Below are 20,130 nucleotides of genomic sequence, written 5' to 3'. Positions count from 1 at the left end.
TGTCCTGATTTTATTATCATGAACCAGCTGTGCCCCTAATAAATAACCAAACTGTCTCAGTAATTACTGGCGAGAAAAAGAAGGGATTCGGATCAAATATTTTAATACTAAAGATATAATTTAGGGAGGATGAGACTTACCCTAACATTTAACTGTATTTTAGCCAACACTTCTACATGGCAAATTTTAACTCTTCAGTTATGTTGTGTTATATTTTGCAACTGGTTTATTTTAGGGGATATATCAGAGTGCACAATTTAAATATTCTCTTCCTTTCCTTACAGTTATATTTTAATTACACAGGTGGGTATCAGATACTTCAAATGTTTTCCAGGCTAACACTATTTTGGCTACAATCTGTGGTATAGAGTTTGGGAGCTCAACTACTTTTTCTTGTGTGTACTAAAGAAGAAGCAATACAACATTCAGAGGGGTTGCTGGGCCAGGGTAAAAATCGTCTCTCAGCTCAGAAGTAGAGTAGTACATGCTTGTCAGTCTCCACATTTTTCATAAGAGAAAATTAGCCTCATTCCACCTTAGCTGGTTGTTAAAATATACATTTGCACATTTAACTAGAAGAACTGCAGTCTATTGGACCATCTATTGCTTTGTCTGTCAGGCATCGTGTCCTGTTTTGGAAGTAGCAACCATCTGTAGAGAAAATTACTGACCCATCCTGTTATGGACTGAATGTTTGTCTTCCACACCCTCCACCCCCCGCCCCCCCAACTTTCTATGTTGAAGCCCTAACCTCCAGTGTGGTTGTATTTTGAGAAGAAGCTGATAAAGAAGTAATTAAGGTTAAATAAGGTCATAGAGTGTGACCTATATGATCTAATGTTGCCAGTGGTCAGGATTTAGGCTCTAAAACTCATAAACATTTGGTAGAACAAGCAAATTGTCTGTTGGATATGTAGTCCATTCATTTTCTCATAAAATTACTTTCACAAAATTGTGCTCCAGCATGGTATCAGACTCTCGCATTGATACGTTACTAGAAGCAAACCTATAACGTTGTTATAATTATCTTAAGAATCTTAGGGAAGTTGTACATGACACAATGTCCCCTTTCTAAATATGAGCAAGAGAAATATATTTTTAGCTGAAGGCATTAAGACTATTTTTGAGGAATAACCTCATGTAGTAGTAAAAGGAACATAGGATTGGATTCAAAACCTGAGAGTTCAAGTCAAGCTCTGCTACTTAGACTGTGAGTACTTGTGAAAAGTACATTAGTAAAGTACGTAATGATAAATAATATGGGTCTTACATAGCTCATATTGTCTGTAAGCCACATGTACGTGCAAAGTGCCTTGTAAATTAGGAAGCGCAAGTCATAAATCATAAATGTGATTCGTCGATTTCAATCTCATTTTTACCATGAATTTCAAGGTAACTTGTTTAATTCTTTTTTTCTTGCTGCACTAGAGTTCAGAATATTGCTGCTTGGAGAAATCTATACCTTGATAAAGAGAAGAACATCTGCAAGATGTGTCAACAATTCCATTGGCTTGGGAGGGTGGAGATTTTTTATCTGCCATCTAGCTCTGGGTCCTTTGTGCAGATAAAAACCAAAGTCAGCCAAAGGTTTGACTATTTGCAGCAGAATCATTTGATTTGGCTCACCCAAGGATTTATTTGGTTATCAGCATGTTGTCTGCTTCTATTTTAAATCTATTTTGTTCAGACTTTGGATTTCTCCTCTAAGGATTTGTGTGTGTGTGTGTGTGTTTATTTGGTTATCAGCATGTTGTCTGCTTCTATTTTAAATCTATTTTGTTCAGACTTTGGATTTCTCCTCTAAGGATTTGTGTGTGTGTGTGTGTGTGTGTGTGTGTGTGTGTGTGTGTGAGACAGAGACAGAGACAGAGACAGAGAGACAGAGAGACAGAGAGTCTGAGAGACAAAGAAAGATTTTAATTTTTTTCATTCTAATAAATGTTCATTAAAAACTATAGAACATGGAGAAAATATTCTTAAAAATAAAATTTAACCCATAACTCTGTTACGTGGAAACTCACTGTTAGCCATGAATTTCTTTTCTATATATAATATATGCATATCATTGAGTTTATAGATATGTACAATTCTGCATCCTGGCTTTTAAAAATAACATCACATCTTGATAATTTCTCAAAGTCAATATTCTTAGTAAATATAACTAATGGCTATGAAAATATTCATAATTTAGAAATACCTTCTATATTTCATCATAACTCCATTTTTAGATAATTTAGGTAAACTCCCAATTTTTGCTTTTATAAATAAAGCTGTGATTAATATTTTTGTTTCTAAAAGTCAGTATTCTTCAAAAAAAACTTCTCATTTATTTGTGGCACTTCTTTTATCATATTTGGAGACCCTTCTACTTCCAAGCAGGTGAGTTCTGAAGATTATAGGTAAAACCATTTGTTTTTAAGTCCAAAGAGACCAGCAAGAACTGGTGCCATCTGTTGGCACCAGGCAAAATGAGGGACCTTGCTTGGGCTTGTGGTTTTATTTATCTCTGTCTCTAAGCTAAATATTTACAAATAGGTGAGCTTCTGTGTTAAATTCTTAGACATTAAGTTTATTTCTAAGCTATTTGACAGAGTTATCCATTTGTCCAATTTTATATCTTATTTTCAATTCAAATAACACATTCTGATTATATAGAAAACAGGAAATTCTGGAGAAGAAAATTAATGTTAAATTGATCTATAACAGTACTGCACTTGATCTTTTGTTGTATTTTTAGTTCAGTGTGTGTATTTGTATGTATTTGTACTCTTCCCCACATAATCAAACTTATACAATATATACACTTGGCTTATGGAAGTCATGCAACAGCAACCAGTCCTGGAGGTGTTCATTTCACATCTGGGCATGAATTACTCTGTAGTTTTCTGTGGTCCATTTCTTGCACTGTGCGTTCTCACTTTGCCTAGTCATACAACTGGGTAGTAATAATAGTGACATAGTTGGTACATGAAGTATGGTTTGTGGTCCATGGAAAAGGCAGATGTATGGTTAAAGTCCATGTTGTGTCTATTAATAACTCTGTGATCTTGGGCAAAGGAGCTTTCTTTTGTTTCTAGACCCATTAAAGAGTTAATAATAACACCTACTTTACAGGGTTGCCGTGTAGATCAAATGGCATAATTTACATCAAAATCGAAATGTGATCTCTTAAATATTGTATCATTTTTGGCTAAGAAGTGCAAGATTTTTTTAAAGTGGAAAATGGTGGGAGGAGCATCTAAAAACAAGTATCTGTACATTCTTAGCTACAAAAACCTCAAATCCAATACTTTGTTCCATTAGAGAAAGATGTTTGAGTATTGAAGGACTTAGCTCATCTTTTAGGTCTCGCCTACTGTCAGCACTGTTTTAGAATGTTGTGGAAATTTTATATTTGTACGCAACGGCAGTGAATTTATGTAGTACACGTTTACTCATTCATTTATCTACTTCTTTATTCATTAACTATAATCCTACTGTGTTTCGGGTACTGTGCCGAACTCTAGGGATAAAATTAAGTAAGGCAAAGAAATTGATGTTAAAGAGCACACAGTCTGGTGTGGGAAACAGGTGAGTAAGCATAGTCATATGTCCATAGTACAAACAACTTACTGAGGGAACAAAGATAAGGAAGCAGTTAATTCTGACTGCTGGTGGTGCGCAGGGGTCTTAGATGACCACAAAAAGTGTGACACTTGAATAAGTGTTGTATATGCAAAGAATGAGGAATGCTCCTTGGTTAGGAAGACAACATCTGCAAAGGCCAGAGAAGTCATGCTTGGAGAAAAAAGAAGGGATGATGGGTGAGGATAAAAACAGAGCAGGTAAAAAGGGATTTTGTAGGAAATGAAGGGATTTAGTTTGGGATTTGTGGCGGATGTGTTTTTGTCTGCCCAGCAACTCCTTGAACTCTTTCTCTCCCATTCTTAGTCCAAGTTATTTAAGTAGAACTGACTCTCATCTCCTGCCTTGAGTGATACTAAATGTGTCTTTGATTAATAAAAATGGGAAAAATTAGTTATTTAATAAAAATATCTTGTTGGATTGACAAAACCAAGATATAAGATTTATGGATAAAATTTAAAAAGAGAGCTCGTTTTGAAAAAGTTTGGGAAGAACTAACTCATATAAAATACATACTTCCAACTCTAATATTCAATTCAGTATCATCTGAATCAGCGCAGTCTTAGCAGCAAATATGATATATTTTATTGATGGACGAGGGAACATAAAGTTATACTGACCAGATAATTGGAACTTTTGCTCTTGTGTGAAAAAGTCTTTAAAAATAATAGACCAACCAATGGAAACTGTTCTCAATGGTTACACATTTATTTTGACAACTGTTTAAACAATTTGAGTTAGACCAATTCTTTTCCCTGGAATATCTGTGTCCTGGGATCAAGGTATATTTCTTTAGTCTTTGCTTAATTTGTGGAGGTGGTCGACTGGTGAATATTTTATTGACAGTGTAATAAGGAAGGGGAGCATATATTTCTTGTGAATATTCCTGGATTTCTTGAGAATGATGTTGGCTATTCCTATAAACCCTGATTCTAACAACTGTGAAACAGGGAAACTGCTAAATTACGGAAGCTCTTTAGTGTTTTGATGCCATCTTAGAAGCAAAGAACATTAAGTAATACTTTATTGCTATACTCTTATTTTAACATCTACATTAAAATGTAAAGCCAGCATCCCATCTCACAAGACAGAACCATGGTAAGAACAATGGCCAAAATAGCATCAGCAGATCCAGCTGTTTCTGGAAGAAAGGATTTTGAGGCACAGAATGCAGGCTGGGTGGGAAATCCTAGTGAGTTAGAATCAGGAGGAAGGAGCATCTGGCCCAGAATGCTTACTTTTCCATTAATAATGAAAGTATTGATGTTATCATTGTCTCTACCCTTGCCAGGGTTATTAATCTTAAGGTTTCTCAACTGTCTGTTGCTAAAGAAAATAAACTCAGTGGCTCTTTTCTTTTGTGTGTGTGTGTGAGATTGAACATAGGATTTAGATTAGAATAACCATTCATAATGCCATCAATTTGAAGTTTAGATGGAAGATTTTCTAGGCATCTCACCCAGCAGCTACATGGCAATAAAAATGTTTCAACTGAGAGATATGTGAAGCTAGAAAAAATGTATAGGTACAAAAAAATACTTTGTTAGAGATTTGGGTGGGGAAAGAGATTCTCTGTATTTCTGAGTCACACTGTTTTGCTGATTTCATTTAAAAAGGAAAAAATGGAACATTCTAGCTTGACACAACTGAGATGAAATCAGCTTGATCCAGCTGTCTGAGCATCAGAAATTATTGCAGCTGGCTAATCCCTAATTATAGAATCTCTATTATTGGTGACGTAAGTGGCTGAATCTGTGGTTTGACTTCTATGATCCCTGGCTTTATGAAAAGCTGGGATTTTTAGGCGATTTTTTCCCCTTTGCATAATAAACTAAACAAATTTAAATTAACTCTTAGGGCAAATATAATTAAGGAGCTGCAGAAGAAATTTTTGTTCCTTTTGCTGACCAGAGTATGCCTTGTGACTTTGGATGAAGCTATTAAATAAATCCTGTTTCCATGGGATTCAGTCCAGAGTGTTCAGTCTGACGTCCTAAGGTATTTGAAGAGACCAAGGTCAACATCAGCAATTCTGAGTTTCACAGTAAGTTTATTTCTCTAATGGTTTGTGTTGAGAGAAAATTTCAGAAAGAATTATTGCATTTCAACTTTACTTTGAACCCTTTATTGATCATTTGCCTTTCTTGCTCTGACTCTCTCCACTAATTCTGACTGTTTGTATAGACTATTTTAGAGAGAAACAGGACAAGTTTGGATCTGTTATTAAGCAGTCATCAATCCTAACTCAAAAGATGTGTCTTTTCCTTGAACCATTAGAAAGCAAAACTGTTTAATGTATTTTCTACCCAACTAATACTCCATAGATGAATTGCTCTCTTCCATGTGAAAGTCATGGTCTCTTCCATTTCTACAGACTCCTTTTGTTGCAGTTAATTCCTAGCTATCTAGTAAAGAATTTCACAGATGGTGTGATTTGTAGTTAGAAAGAAAAATGCAGTTGGTACTACTGCAGGAATGGTAAAAGGCAGGCAGACCATTTTAAGTTCATATTCAAGGGGATTGTAAAAAAGAATTTAGATTAATTGAAAGCTTGAAGTTTGAGTGATTCATATTTTGTATCTAAAGCCAAAAAGGTTTATGGCAACCTAAATCAGAGAGAGAGAATTGTTCTCTAGAAGGAAGTTCGTTGTAATTTAAAGTGACAAAATAAATACTTTTTCATTTTCAATTTAAAAAAAAAGCAGAGCCTAAGGTAAGGATTAAAGTGCTGAAATTTCATTTGGGAGGTATTCTGGGATGATAAGTGTAAGGAAGAAGGGAGGGGAGTCCAAAAGAAAGATGTGAAGCTGTGCGATGCGACACAGTTCTGTGCTGGCTACCAATGAGCTATGAAGAGGAATAGCAGGTCATTTGAGCACCACACTGACTTAGCATGAAGGACTCTCCATAGGGCTGTGAGAAGGACATGTACCTCAATGTAGTCTGTGGAGGTAGGAAAGGAGGGCAGATGGGTCTGTCTGGCTCCCTCCTGTCCCTCATTTCTCACTGATCAAGTTTCACTCTACAGAGGTTTCACTCCCTCACACTTCTGGATTGTGCCATTAGTCCCTGTGGCAGCTTAGGAAGCCACTGTGTGTAATTCATGTCCTAAGGGGCAAGGGCAATTTGGCATGAAGGAGATGAGTCCTATGGAGGCCTGAGAATTTATGTCGCACCTTCCATCTTGGGGTCCTTAGCAAAGCTGGCAGCCATGGTGTGGTCCAGGAGGCAGCTGTTGCCTTTGAAAGCAGCCAGCCAGTTGGAGTTGGCATATAAAGTTCAGTGTGATAAAATATCCTACATTCACTTTGTAATGTAAGAAATTTAGAAAAAGTAAAAAGATAAAAGTAAAAGCATGAAAATTATTATTGTTTAGGAAAATAGATCTATTCAGAAGCATTTAGGGAAAGAGGGTTGTTTTAGTCAGTGTTCTCCATAGAAACAAAACCAATAGGACACACACACAGCACACACGTAACATATATATCTGTATATATTACATGTGTATACATATACATGCACACGTATATATATCATATGTGTGTATACACACACACACACACACACACATACACACAGATGCATATACACATACACATATGTAGAGAGATTTATTGGCTTATACAATCATGGGGGCTGATGAATCCCAAATCTACAAGTGTGCTGTTGGAGCAGGAATGAGGCAGAAAGAACTAATATTGCAGATTAAGTGTGAAGGCAGTCAGGTAGAAAATTGTTTTACTTGGGGGAGAGTCTGTCTTTTGTTTTTTTTTAGGCCTTCAACTGATTGGAAGAAGCCCACCCACATTATGAAGGGCATCTGCTTACTCTACTGATTAAAATGTTAATCTAATCTAATGTCAAAGTCTGCCAGTTTAAATGTTAATCTCATTCAAAAACATCCTCCCAGAAACACTCAGAATAATGTTTGGCCAAATAACTGGACATTCTATGGCCCGGTCCAGCTGACATATAAAATTAACCATCACAAAGATCTATCTAGAAAATTCTGCATGAAAGTAGAAAGTAGTAAAGCTAAGGAGTTCTGAATTCAAGCCTAGGCTCTGCCAGTTATTAGCTTTTTAACCCCGGGGAAGTCGACATATGTTTTTGGATCTTGGGCTCCTCATCTATAAAATGTAGAGGTTGTATGTCTAAGGACTTTACAGCTATAAAATTCATCCATTATCTAATTCTTAGAACACACCTACCAAACGTATGTTACAAAATAATGAGAGGCCAAACTCCATCTACAGTTAAAGCCAAATACAAGAAATTTATGTAAACTTGCAGCAAGATAGATTTATGTCAGTTATATGGGAAAACCTCCTGACTTATTGAAGGGAATAAGGGAGACTGAAAAATGATTTACTGGAGAAGATTAGGGAGGCAATGATACCTTGATTTCTGATTCTATATGCTTGTGATTTAAAGCAGGGCCAATCATTTGGGGCCTGCATTTCAAGATGTCACTGTAATTCCTGATGAATAATTCCATAAATTGTATACTTTACATTTAAATATTGCTGTCTGAAATATTATTTGACATTTTAAATTACTGATCCCCTATAAATAGCTGCTTAGAGCAAAGAAATGTAGCAATATGAAAATGAAAATGAAGATATCAGAGAAGAAATTGAGGAAATAGATTTGGAAAGGTCAACTGTTGAAACATTAAGCAAAATGCAATTTTCCTATCCTGTTCAGTCTTTTGTGGCTACACTGTAAGACCAATGGCATTTAGCTTGTCAGTTCTCCTGCTAGGTTCTTTGTGATGATTCTCTCAGCACCTTCATCTTCTCGCCCTAGTTGCTTTCTATCCCATGGCCTTCCTGTGGGAGTAAATGTGTTTGCACACAGAGTCTAGCCCTAAATGTACTCAGCTCCGCCAGGTATAAACATAGAGAATACATCTTCTCAGATAACAATCATCATGTCTGAGTATGTGCAATAATTATAATTAGATTATACCATAGGTTATATACATATATGTATAATAATCATTGTTAATATCCCAAGTTGGCCTTTGTTATTCCAGCACAAGATCGTATGAAGTTATAGGTTTGGTAACTTTGGTAAAAAATTGTAAACTTGAGAAATAGGAAATATTTGGTTATTTGGGTGCAAAAAAAGTCCTTTGATTTAAAAAAAATCTTAATATGCCTTTCAAGGTAGTTTAATCTTGGATCAATTTGTCATCAGCCTGTGGGAGATACCTTTGGTGCCCAAACCACATTTGCTAGGTGCTGAAAGGCTTTTCCCTCCTCAGCTAGTTTTTAAGTGTAACTGAAATAACAATGTGTGCGGCAGTCTTATTTTGCAATGGGAACAGAAAAACAGAGAAAGCCAAATTGGAGAGAGATTGGAGAGGAGAGGGGTAGAGAGGGAAGAAGATGGAGGGGGAAGAAGGGAAAAGGAGAAGAGAGGAGGAGGAGCAGGAGGAAGAGGAAGGCGAGAAAATGGGTGGTCAGCATGGAGGAACACAGATGAGAAATGGCAAAAGACCACAAAGCAAGTGTTAGTTTACATCTTAATTGCCTCAATCTAAAGATCACAAAGTGGTAGTTTATTGATTAAATCCAGCCCATAGAAATCTTTTGTTTGATCTACATAGTTTGAAAAAATTAATTTGCAACCGAGAGATTTTATATTACAAAATCCATATTCTTAACTTTTTTTAAAAAAAAAGCTTAAGATCTGGCAATCTTTGTCGCACTGTCTCTTATGGCAACAATGAGCTGCAGCTGAACAATAGATGTCTCCTCTAGATGGAACAGGTTCTCTATCTAGTTCATCACGGTCACCACCACCCCCTATTACGCCTTCCCTCTGCCTCACTGGCTTATGACACCTGCCTGGCCTCTGGGTTTTTGCGTGAAAGACTTGCAGGAGTGTCCTCGGTGGTGTAATTGCCTTTAAATATTTATTCTCTCCAATCTACTTGGCACATCATAGATGCCGAAGAGTAATTATGATTAATGAATAAAGATACTGCTGGAAACAGACCTGCCCTTAACATTTGGGGGAACTGGAACAAGAATACAGATATTTAAAAGTAATGAAGCAAGCTAACAAACTGTTAAGTAAAATTCATTCTTTTCCCCTACCGTGGCAAATATATGTTCATAATAACAAGTCAATATTCTTCAACTTAGAGTTTTAATTTTATTAAATCTGTCAAAATGTCAAAGATGACTGAATTTAATTATTTTTGCACATACGGTTGTTTTTGAATGGGCTAGTGATGTTTAGAGGAGTAGTAAAATAAAGGCCTACATAATTTATAAATGATTTTATATTTATCCAATAAAATTTATATTTCTTGCTTTTACTTCAACAAAACAAATACTTAATGTTATAATTAAGATTTTCAAATAATCTGTGGTCTAGTTTCAGCAATGAGTTATTGTGGTCTTTAGGTAGGTTTTTTTGTTAATTTAATTTCAGAGAAACTTCATTGTCCTAAAACATTAGCAATTGGAATTGTCCTAAAATATGCTTAAAACAATATTTCAATCTGGAAATAATAAACTTTACATATCGTATCAAAGTCACAAATTGGCATATCTCGTTCAAACATTGTAATAAGATTGCATATGGTAAAATATGATCACAGAAAATATTACAAAATACTTTAATTTTGTTATATAAATCTATAACACTTATTCCTTAATTTTTGCCCTGTTTCAAAGCAATTTTAGATCCATATGGTAAAATAAAGAATTGCTATCGTGCATGTATGTCTTTAGACATAGGTGTGTGTGTGTCTGTGTACCACGCAGGTTAGCCAAAAACGGACAATGTTAATGTGGTTCAGCCTGACACATATATTAGTTATATGAATTGTGTCCTATTGTAAATATTTCTCAGCTGCCAATACCTCACTAATTTGTGAGTGTCTCTAGAATTAGAAATAAGAAAGAAAAGAGGCAAAAATGGGTGCTCAGCACTCCTGGAAATTACTTTGTTATGCAAGAGTCTAGTGCATTTGAGTTATCTTAGAGAAAGAATTGACAAGTTAACTAACATGTCTTTTCTCCTACCTAAGCTATTCTGTGATTCAAATCTTTCCTGTACTCTGGAGTAGTGTCTACAGAAACACAGGCAAACTGCAGGGGCATTTGGACACAGCCACTTTTCTTTTTGAGAGTACAAGGCAAGAGATGTGGAAGAGTGTTGCCCTGAGCCTAAAAGCAGTGTTAGAGGCAGGAATGAATGATTAACTGCTGGGTACATTCGGTGCAGAGCTCTGGGTCCCCAAGGACCCACATGTCACTGTGTGTTCGCTAACATTTCTTTAAAACACAGGCTTAGCACAAAGTCTTCTCTTGTTCAAGTCTAAGGGTGACACTGGCTGTCAAATTCATACTGTTGAAACATGACTCTAATCATACTGGGATCCCACTCAGAAATATTCACTGATGCACAGAATATATTCAAACATGGTATTGGGGGCCCTATCAGACTCCAACACAACCTGCTTGGCTTTCCTCACACTCTGTACCTTTAATAGTCTCTTCAAGGGCAGAAATTGCAATTAAAACAATAAATTCTGCATGCCAGTCACTACACGTATATTATTTCTTCCCATCCTTAAAAGTTTGCAAGACTGTTTAAGTAGAATTTGAAACTTAGAAACATAAAGAAATTAGATTTTAACCAATTTCTTCAAGATTCCCACTTATGTCTGGCTCCAAAAGTGATAGTTTTTCCACCAAGACAGTTGTCTCAAAAACCCAGGTGGCTTATTTTTTTCTGCACAATCACTCCTTGCCCCGCATTTAAATTGTGTTCAGGTAAAGTTTGTAGCCTTACTACATTTTTACCAGAACTGTAAAGGAGTAGATGTCCAAACACACAATACACTTTCTTTAAGCAGTTTTTCCTTCAGAAGAATGGTTTAATTTACTAAAAAGAAGCTGACTTCACCCTGCGCGCTCCCCATGAAGCCCACGTTGAATTTGTACTCACTGCTCCTGTTATATGACTTAGATTGGCTGTTGTTTCTGTTTAGAGCTCTTTGAGACTCTGAATAGTCCTGGACATTTTTTATTCTAGAGCGTGACAGTGAATTCCTAGCATGAAAGTTATTTCCTTGGATTTCGTACTAAAACTAAGAACAGAACAACTAAAAAATGTTTTAAAAATTGCACGTATGGGAAGGACTTGGTTATTAGAGCCTTTACCTAATTACAGACTGTGTATGTGGAATGGATACCATTTGGCAACTTTAAAAAATAAGCAATCATTTAAAATACATTAGCAAATAATAACAACAATAAAAATGAGTGGAGGCTAGATGACATGGAGAACTCAAAAGACATATACCCACAGAATTTACTGTGTATATTAACATGACTTTACTATTCGGCTGTTCACCAGTATGATTTTATTATTTCACTGTCCTCATTAATCTGATTTTGCTATTCCATGGTACCCTTATCTAGGAAGATAAAAGTTACAGATAAATTAATTGTTTCAGGAACTTCCGATAAAGCCCATTTAAGTGAACAGCGAACTATTCAACTCTTCAATAGATAGCATCAGGTCACTGTTTGTGCCCCAAGACTCTTTGAACCCTTTGCTTCTAAATACTTACCTTGCCGTATCCACTGATCATAAATTATTATATCATGATTCTTACTTAATCTTAATCTCACTCCTCTCTTATTCAGTGATCTACCTTAAATCAGGCTCCAAAATCTCATAAATATACCAAGTTTACCATCTTCACTTTAAGAGGGTATTAAACTCTGGTGAGGTAGAATTCTCCTTTATCATGTAAGAATAAACTTAGTTTTGTCTTATCAACAGGCTGTTTTGATGATGTTTTGGGGGAGCCAGCATTTGGCAAAAGAAGTATGGCTGAATTTTGACGATTAGTGAAGCTGGGTGATAGGCATATGGGTTTATTGTACTAGTCACTTTATTTTGTATATATTGGAAAAGTTTAAAAAAAAAAAAGTGCTAAAATCCACGCGTTAAAACATTGCTGGGCTGAAGGCCAAGAAAAAGAGCTGCTGAGTGATTGATGAGAACTCAAGACAATGTGATAAAGTAGAATGGAAAATGTAGCCCCAGTATCAGCTCCTTGTAGCCGTGCCAAATGATCTCCCTCAGTTAGAGGACTGTGAACATGAAATTCCCCGCCCACTTCTTGACAACACACAGCATTGCGAAGCATCCCTGCTCAGTCATGAATGGCACAAGGCAGACAGCAGAATGTAACACTGTCAATAATGACCATGCTATCCATGGAGGTGCTGTTCACTCTAGAGCTTGGAGAGTGTGAAGTGAACCCTCTCCCACTGTGTTATTTCTTATGATGATAGAAATAGGGTGGATAGCAAATAAGTAAGACAAAGCGATCCTAAGGGTGTGAAGCAGCATAGGAGCCAGGCACTTGGGAGAATCTCAGAGCCTGATTGGAAATCCAGATACCCCCATCACTTCCTAATATTTACACACTTTGCCTGCCATTACTTTCTTCATGTCTTCTGATACCTCTCATAATCCTTAATTTTCTGCTTCTGACCTCAGTAGTCTCCAAACCCTTCCCATCCTCCACTTCTACTCCCAGACCTTCAGTGATTATAATGGGGGAGGGGTAGGAGGAAGATGTCATCTTAGTTCCTTCAACTTCCTCCCATAGAAACAACTTCATGAATGGTAGAGGCATAGGTAGCTAGGCAAGCCCACAGAAGCCAATTTACCCATAATTTAGCGTAAATTCAAGTCACTTTCGGGGGAAAACAGTGGCAGAAAGTATTGAAACAATCTCATTCTATTTCCAAAATTAGAACACAATTTTCTTATTGGATTATTGAGGCTTCTTAGAAGTTCATAAGTAGAACACATAAGTCAACATTCTGTAAAATGAGCCAATCAATATTTAGCAGTATTGTTATACCATTAATTCAAATTCTTAACCACTGGCCAGTCCTTTACCACTTTCATTAAGTCATTTATTATGTTGATGTGACCATTGCCTAGACAGAGTTTTAACTTGTAAGTTTTCCCTCCTATATATAGTTTTTCTTTTCTTTTTTTCCCCTCTCTCTTTCTCTCTTTCCCTCTTTTCTTCCTTCTTTCTTTCTCTCTCCCTCCCTTCTTTCCTTACACAACAGGACCATGAGACTATTTCTATATTTCTCCCAAATTATGGAATGTTAAAGCTGGCAAAGCCACTAAAGACCACCAAATCTAGCCACCTCATAATTTAGGACACTGAAGTCCAGAGGAATTTAGCCACTCATCATACAAGGTCGAATGTGTTAATTGTACAACAGAGGCAGCTTCTAGGCCCCAGAACTCCCAGCCTGCACTTTTTCTTATGTTATGCTTCTCTCTAGGCTTTCGAGCTTTCAGAACTTTGTCAGATGAAAAGTATCTCTAATGGGTGATATACATTTAAAAATATTTTTTCTTTGTACGTTGATTCTGAATATTCTATGTTTGCTCACTAAATGGACTGTTTCTGATCAGTTTTGTGGCAGTAATTCATGTTCTATTGGTTCTAGTTGAAGTTACAATATCACCCATGAATTTTTAATGATTTCTTGAGGACCATTAAAAAGTCAGTTGGTTTCTGTGCAAAGTCAAGCTCAGTGACAACAAGCCCAGCAGCGATCTGAGTTGAAACCTGCCTACACCAAGGGATTGATACCAAATATAGAATCTCAGCAGCCCTGACTGCTCCAGGGCCAAGGGCAATTGGCTTTCTCCGGATGTGCATAAATCACCTACAAATGATGAGCAGATCACATGGTCCATGGAAGAGAGAACTGAATCACTGTCTCAGGAAGGTGATAAGGGCAAATTTTATTTCATACTAATATGCACTTAGTAACTAGAAATAGTTGTGAAGTGAGACATCATGCTTTTAGAACTATAAATACATTTGCCGTTTTAAGTCTCAGTAAATAGTATTCTGCCCAAGCTTAGCAATGTATGACTTTCGAGTTATTTTTCTAGTATGATTGGTGGCTGGTAAACATTTTACTGTTTCATTAGCCTCTATTTGTGAGCCCACTGAGGAAAGGAAAGAGAAAGGTAAAAGAGAGAAGGTCAAGGCAGAAGAGAAAAAGGAAGACAAAACTCTAAGATTTTTCTCTATAACTACTGAGCAAAATAAACTTCGAAATTGCTTCATATTTGGATTTTATCCAGTTTTCATCTAGCTAGCTAATACTGGCTTCATAAGCAACATGCTCTAAGCTAGGAGTTTTTAATCCTTTTTCCCCCCTCCAAGCCATACAGGATGAATGATGGCTGTGGTGTGGAATTTTCCCATTAGTGTGCCAGGGTTATGAGCTGTTCCCAGTGGAAGAGCTGCAACAACTCCACCCCTTAATCTCCACAGAAGAATGCAGTTAGGAATGCATGTGAGAGAGAATGATGCTGTTATAGGGGGAAAAAAAAAAAAAAAAAAAAACCCTTGGATCTGCTCTAATTTATTATTTAGAAATTGAATTATTCACAAGTGTCAATATTTGACAAATGACTTGCAAGTTACAACATACCTCACAGTTAATCTTGTCATGTCAGGGTATTGAAACAACACTGTTGAGGACTGTTCCTTTAATTAGCTAAATTAGGTAGCCAGACTCTTAATTCCTTGAGAATAGCAGAAATCTTGCCTCTCTTCTTAATAGCTATATCTTCAACACATCTCTCTCTCTCTCTCTCTCTCTCTCTCATCTCTCTCTCTCTCTCTCTCTCTCTCTCTCTCTCTCTCTCTCTCTCTCTCTATATATATATATATATATATATATATATATATATATATATGTATAGATTAATGGTCCATTGAAATGAGAGGTATAACTATCTGCTGTCATAACTCTCTGGTTAAGGAAACCAATATTTATTCTTAGCTGTATCAATGTAAATGTCTGTGGAGGATTAAAGATAGTTACTTAAAAAGTGGGTCTGTTATCCTGCCCTTGAATCTAGGCTGACTCATATCTGTTTTGACCAATAGCGTATGGTAGAAATGATGTTACGTCAGTCTAGGTCAAACCTTTAAGTGGGTTGACAACTTTTGCCTTTGTCCCTTGGAAGTCAGCTGCCATTCAAGAAGATAGATTCCCATGAGATCACTGTGTTGTGAAATGTTAAAAACACATAGAGAGTTTCTGAAGGATGAGAAGTGGAGCGAGATATCAAGGAACATTGAGTTATTGGCTGTTCGAGTGAAAAAGCCATCTTGAAAGGTGGTCCTCCAGCCCCACCTGCCCCAGATGATACCACATGGATCAGAGATGAACTGCCCAGCTGAACTCTCTCAAAATCAAGTGCAATATGAAATGGTTGTTTTAAGCCAGAACAATGTTCATCAGTTGAGAATTTTTAAGAGATGTAGAATACCATGTCATGAGCAAAGGCATTTCTGTAAGGAGATTACCAGTTGAAATGTGAACAGATTTATATGGGCTTAAGCTCAGATAGCATGCATAAAGAAAGAGAATGCTATCAAGATTTAAAAGCAGAGAAATAGTTCAATGGAAACATGGGAGGAGGAACAAAAACCTAAAAAATAATATTGAAGCTGTAGGAGGAATTATGGGGAGAAAAATACCCTTTCTCCTTCATAGAACAGAGGAGGCTTGCTGCGTGGGTCCCAGGTGTCTTGTATATGTTCTGTTTATGTGTGTCCAAGGATGTGTGAGGCTGTTCTTCAACTGGATAACTCACGCAGTTGCTATCTGTGTTTGACCAGAGCTTCAGCTATACCACTTTGCTGGAAGGAAGAGGGTACTGAAGAGAATAGAAATGTCACTCTCACTTTGAATTAATTTGTGCCTTCATGATGCCACCTGATAACCTTAGGTCCCCCATTTTGCTATCTCTCACCCTAGCAGCACCCCAAATATTTGGCCCAGCCCTTTTCCTCATTTCTTCTCTTCCTACTTACCACTTCTAAGGTAAAATCATTTTAAATATTCTAAGTTTTAATAAACTAAATAATTATTTAACATATTTTCTCTGATTATATAAGTAAAGAACTTATGAATTAAATAAAAGTATATTTATTGTATGCTCCCTGTTTTGGGAAGGACTGTAGCCACAGGGTACTGATTATATGAAACTAAAAGTGATAGCTAACATATTTTTTTGTTAACATATATATTCTCAAAGATCTGTAAGGTTGGATTTAATAGCATAAAATGTCAGATCAAACACTATAGAATTTCATAGAAATATATGCAAAGCTAGGACATAGATTCAATAAACTAATTGCTCTCCTGGATGGCACAGATGTGGATCTGGAGCAGCAGCTAACTTCAACAATCGGAGTCTCCAGTGTGATGTAACAGCCAAAACCACCCACAATGATCTTGGATCACATCTATAAGAGTATGTTAAAAAGAAGTCATAAATCTTGTTTTATTCTTCACTGAACAAACCACAGCTAGAGTAACATGTCCAGTGTAGCAACTGCATTTTCAGAGGACATTATCTCACTCTGTCCAGTGGTATACAACCAAGAAGAATACTGAAGGAATTCTAAGTCATGCCATGTGAAGGAACTGGGCCTACTTGGTCAAGAGACCAGAAGATGAAGTAGATAATTCTTAGGGGCAGTCAGCCACCTACGGAAATAACGAGAGGCAGGAGAAGGCTTAAGGGGGAAATTTTATTTTTTTCAAGCATTAGTGGATTCCAGTAAAGTAGTCTGTGAGGTGTGAATTTCTGTTCCCTGAAGGTTTCTAGCAGCAGTTGAGGCTTGTCCTGGCACAAGATAAAAAAAAATTACACCAGATAAATCATGAGGTTCCCAAGAATCACATCAATAGAAAGATCTTTTTGGTTATCTGAAAATTAATCCAAACTAAAATGTTAATAATAAAATGCATTTTTTCCCCCAAAGAAAATTTTTGTTTTAATAGGGTGCTCTAGGTCAGTAATTCTGCTTCCGTGCTCCCCTCTTGTCTTATAGCAAACACTGCTGATCAGTCAATCCCAGGGCTCGTTCTGGCTGGACTGCAACCAAACCTCAGAAACAATGTTCTGGACAGCTAGTACCATCAACAGTATTGGCATAATAGCATATTTGCTTATTATTCCTGCAAAACAAGAGAAAGAATGTCTAATACAGGAAAGCCTCATTACCTGAAGATAACTTGTCTTGGAAAAAAGCCCTGAACTTAAAGTGAATCACTTAAAGTGAATCACTTAAAACAAGAGCTAGTATTTCAAAGTAAAAAGAAAAAATAAGAGGTGAATAGAGTATTATCTTGAAAAAAAAAAGTATTCATTCACTCATTTCATTCCACAAATATTTACTAAGTAGTTACTATGGTAGATTCTATTTTCAGCTTTTGAGTATACAATAATGAATAAGACCCACATATCAGTGTCCTCAAAGAGCTCCCATTGTAGTGAGGGAGGCAATTATAACACAAGTAGACAAACAAATGTTAAATATCAGATAGTGACAGGTCCTACAAAGAAAATAGAGTAGAATAAAGTGACAGCAGCTCTTAATTTAGGGAGTGTGGGCAGAGGAGTTTTCCCCTAGGAAGCACACATGAGCAGGTCTGAGAGTGGTGTTCCCAGCAAAGGAAAAGCAAGTGTAGCAGTCCTAGGGATGAATCAAGATCATCTGTTGTAATAACAGCAAGGATGCCAATGCGGTTCGACACCAATGTGGTTGGAGATAAGTTCAGAGTTGTCTCTGGGGCCAGAGCACATAATGGCCTGGTGAGTCATGGTAAACAGTAAAGAAATTATATAAAAATGTTCTTAATTTACATTATAGATATAATTGTAATAGTGAGATAATTCTTAGAAACAATAAAGAATAAAGCATGCCCGTTGGAGGGGACTATGTATATATATTTGGAAAATATATTTCAGAAAAAAATTATATATTTAACTCAAAATGATAACCTTCACCTCACATTGACTACTCATTACATAATTATAAAAAGGTAGCATTTACAGAATTAAGGGCTTCATAAATTTTTCAAAGTCCACTTTTAATCCTTTGATATTTAATTCATCCCCTTTAGAACTGATATAAATTTTATTTAGCAATCAGTTTACATTGTATCTGCATTTTGTTGTCAGATGAATCAGAGAGATTGTCATAGAAAGGTGGACTTGCTATACACACGCATTAATTAGGGAGGAATTAGGGAGGAATAGTTGAATGGAGACCATCATAACCAGTCCTCCGTCGGATTATACTTTTGGTATCACAATATTGCTTCCCTGGGCATCTTTGAATCTTTAGGAGCTCAGATGTGAGTACCTAATGAGGCCTTTCTAGTTTCAGAGTGAGGTATTGGGGCTAATCAGGGAAAGAAGTAGAGGACAGAATGGGGGGTAGTTTTCTTTTCTTTTCTTTTTTATTATGGTGACATTGGTTAACAAAATTCAGTAAGTTTCAAGTGTACAATTCAACAGTAAGGCATATATATATATTGCATTGTGGGATAGTTTTCTTTATGGAAAATTATCTGTTTAAACAAGAGTCCTCTCTTTCCACAGGGAAGGCTGGTCATTCCCAAGGGTCCTGGCAGGAAGCTACAAGTCACTGTGTCCAGGACAGTAGAGCAGGCCTCTGTTGACTTCCTGGCATTGTAAAGATCCTGGCTTTCTGCCACAGTGTCTTGCAGAAAGTGATTTCTCAGAATTGGATGTTCATCCAGGGATATGTGAATATTTTAAATCAAAGAGTTATAAAGTAAGCACAAAGCCATTCTGGACTGAACTCATTTCATTTTAAGAGCAGCCCATCTACATTTAGTAGAGTTTTTTGTTATTATCCTTAAAAAAAAAAAAAAACTATGTAAACATTGTGCTATTACAGGAAATAGAAAGAAAATATCATCTGTAAGCCCATTACGCAAACACAGCAGTTTGTTCAACCTTTGCTAAACTTCATGTTTATATATTCTTATTTATTATAATAATAATGAAAATGTTCATGAGAATAACGTTTATTGACTTTTTTTGTTGTTTTCAGTCATGTCATTTAATCTTCATTAGGTCATTATTGTCTTCATTTAACAGATGAGAAAATGTAGGCATGGAGAAGTTGTCTAAGTTCAAACTACTAGTAAGTTATGGGTCTCGAACCCCAGCAATTCTAGAAATCTGACCATATTTCTTTATATTTTACATATAGCCAAGTCAACACATCAGAATAGAAAAATTTCTAATTATAATAAACTATTGTTATCAAATTTGAAATTTAGATGTTGATTTTAGGAGAACTGATAGGTCAACTAAAACACTGAAACTTTTAACATGTAAGTGAATTAATCATATTTAAATCTAACATCTTCATTTTCCCCTTATTCTACTTATGTTGTATAAAATAGGGTTATACATATTACATATATGTATACATACACACATAATTACTTTAAAAACATCATGATGACAGAACTGTGTCTGTCTTGTTCATAGCTATGAAATAGTGACACACATGTAGCATCATTCATTTGTTCAATGAATAATTATACCAGTTAATTTGTTTTTCATTTTATCCCT

The 20,130-nt window shown here is 36.2% G+C and overlaps 1 protein-coding gene across 3 annotated transcripts in view; it reads left to right on the top strand.

Moving 5' to 3' along the window:
• The first annotated feature begins 3,488 nt into the window (after positions 1-3,488).
• The window catches only part of FAM13C (family with sequence similarity 13 member C), a 150,408-nt gene continuing 133,766 nt past the window's right edge, over positions 3,489-20,130 (top strand). For all 3 annotated transcript variants that reach the window (XM_023532006.1, XM_023531994.1, XM_023531972.1), the window contains exons 1-2: positions 3,489-3,570; positions 5,482-5,668. The gene's annotated coding sequence lies outside the window, so the exon portion shown is untranslated. The remainder of the gene's footprint in view (positions 3,571-5,481; positions 5,669-20,130) is intronic.

Source organism: Pteropus vampyrus, unplaced genomic scaffold (assembly GCF_000151845.1).
Source record: "Pteropus vampyrus isolate Shadow unplaced genomic scaffold, Pvam_2.0 Scaffold3, whole genome shotgun sequence".
Taxonomy (NCBI): domain Eukaryota; kingdom Metazoa; phylum Chordata; class Mammalia; order Chiroptera; family Pteropodidae; genus Pteropus; species Pteropus vampyrus.
The sequence above is the reverse complement of the archived record's forward strand: the minus strand, read 5'-3'. Positions and strand labels throughout refer to the sequence as shown.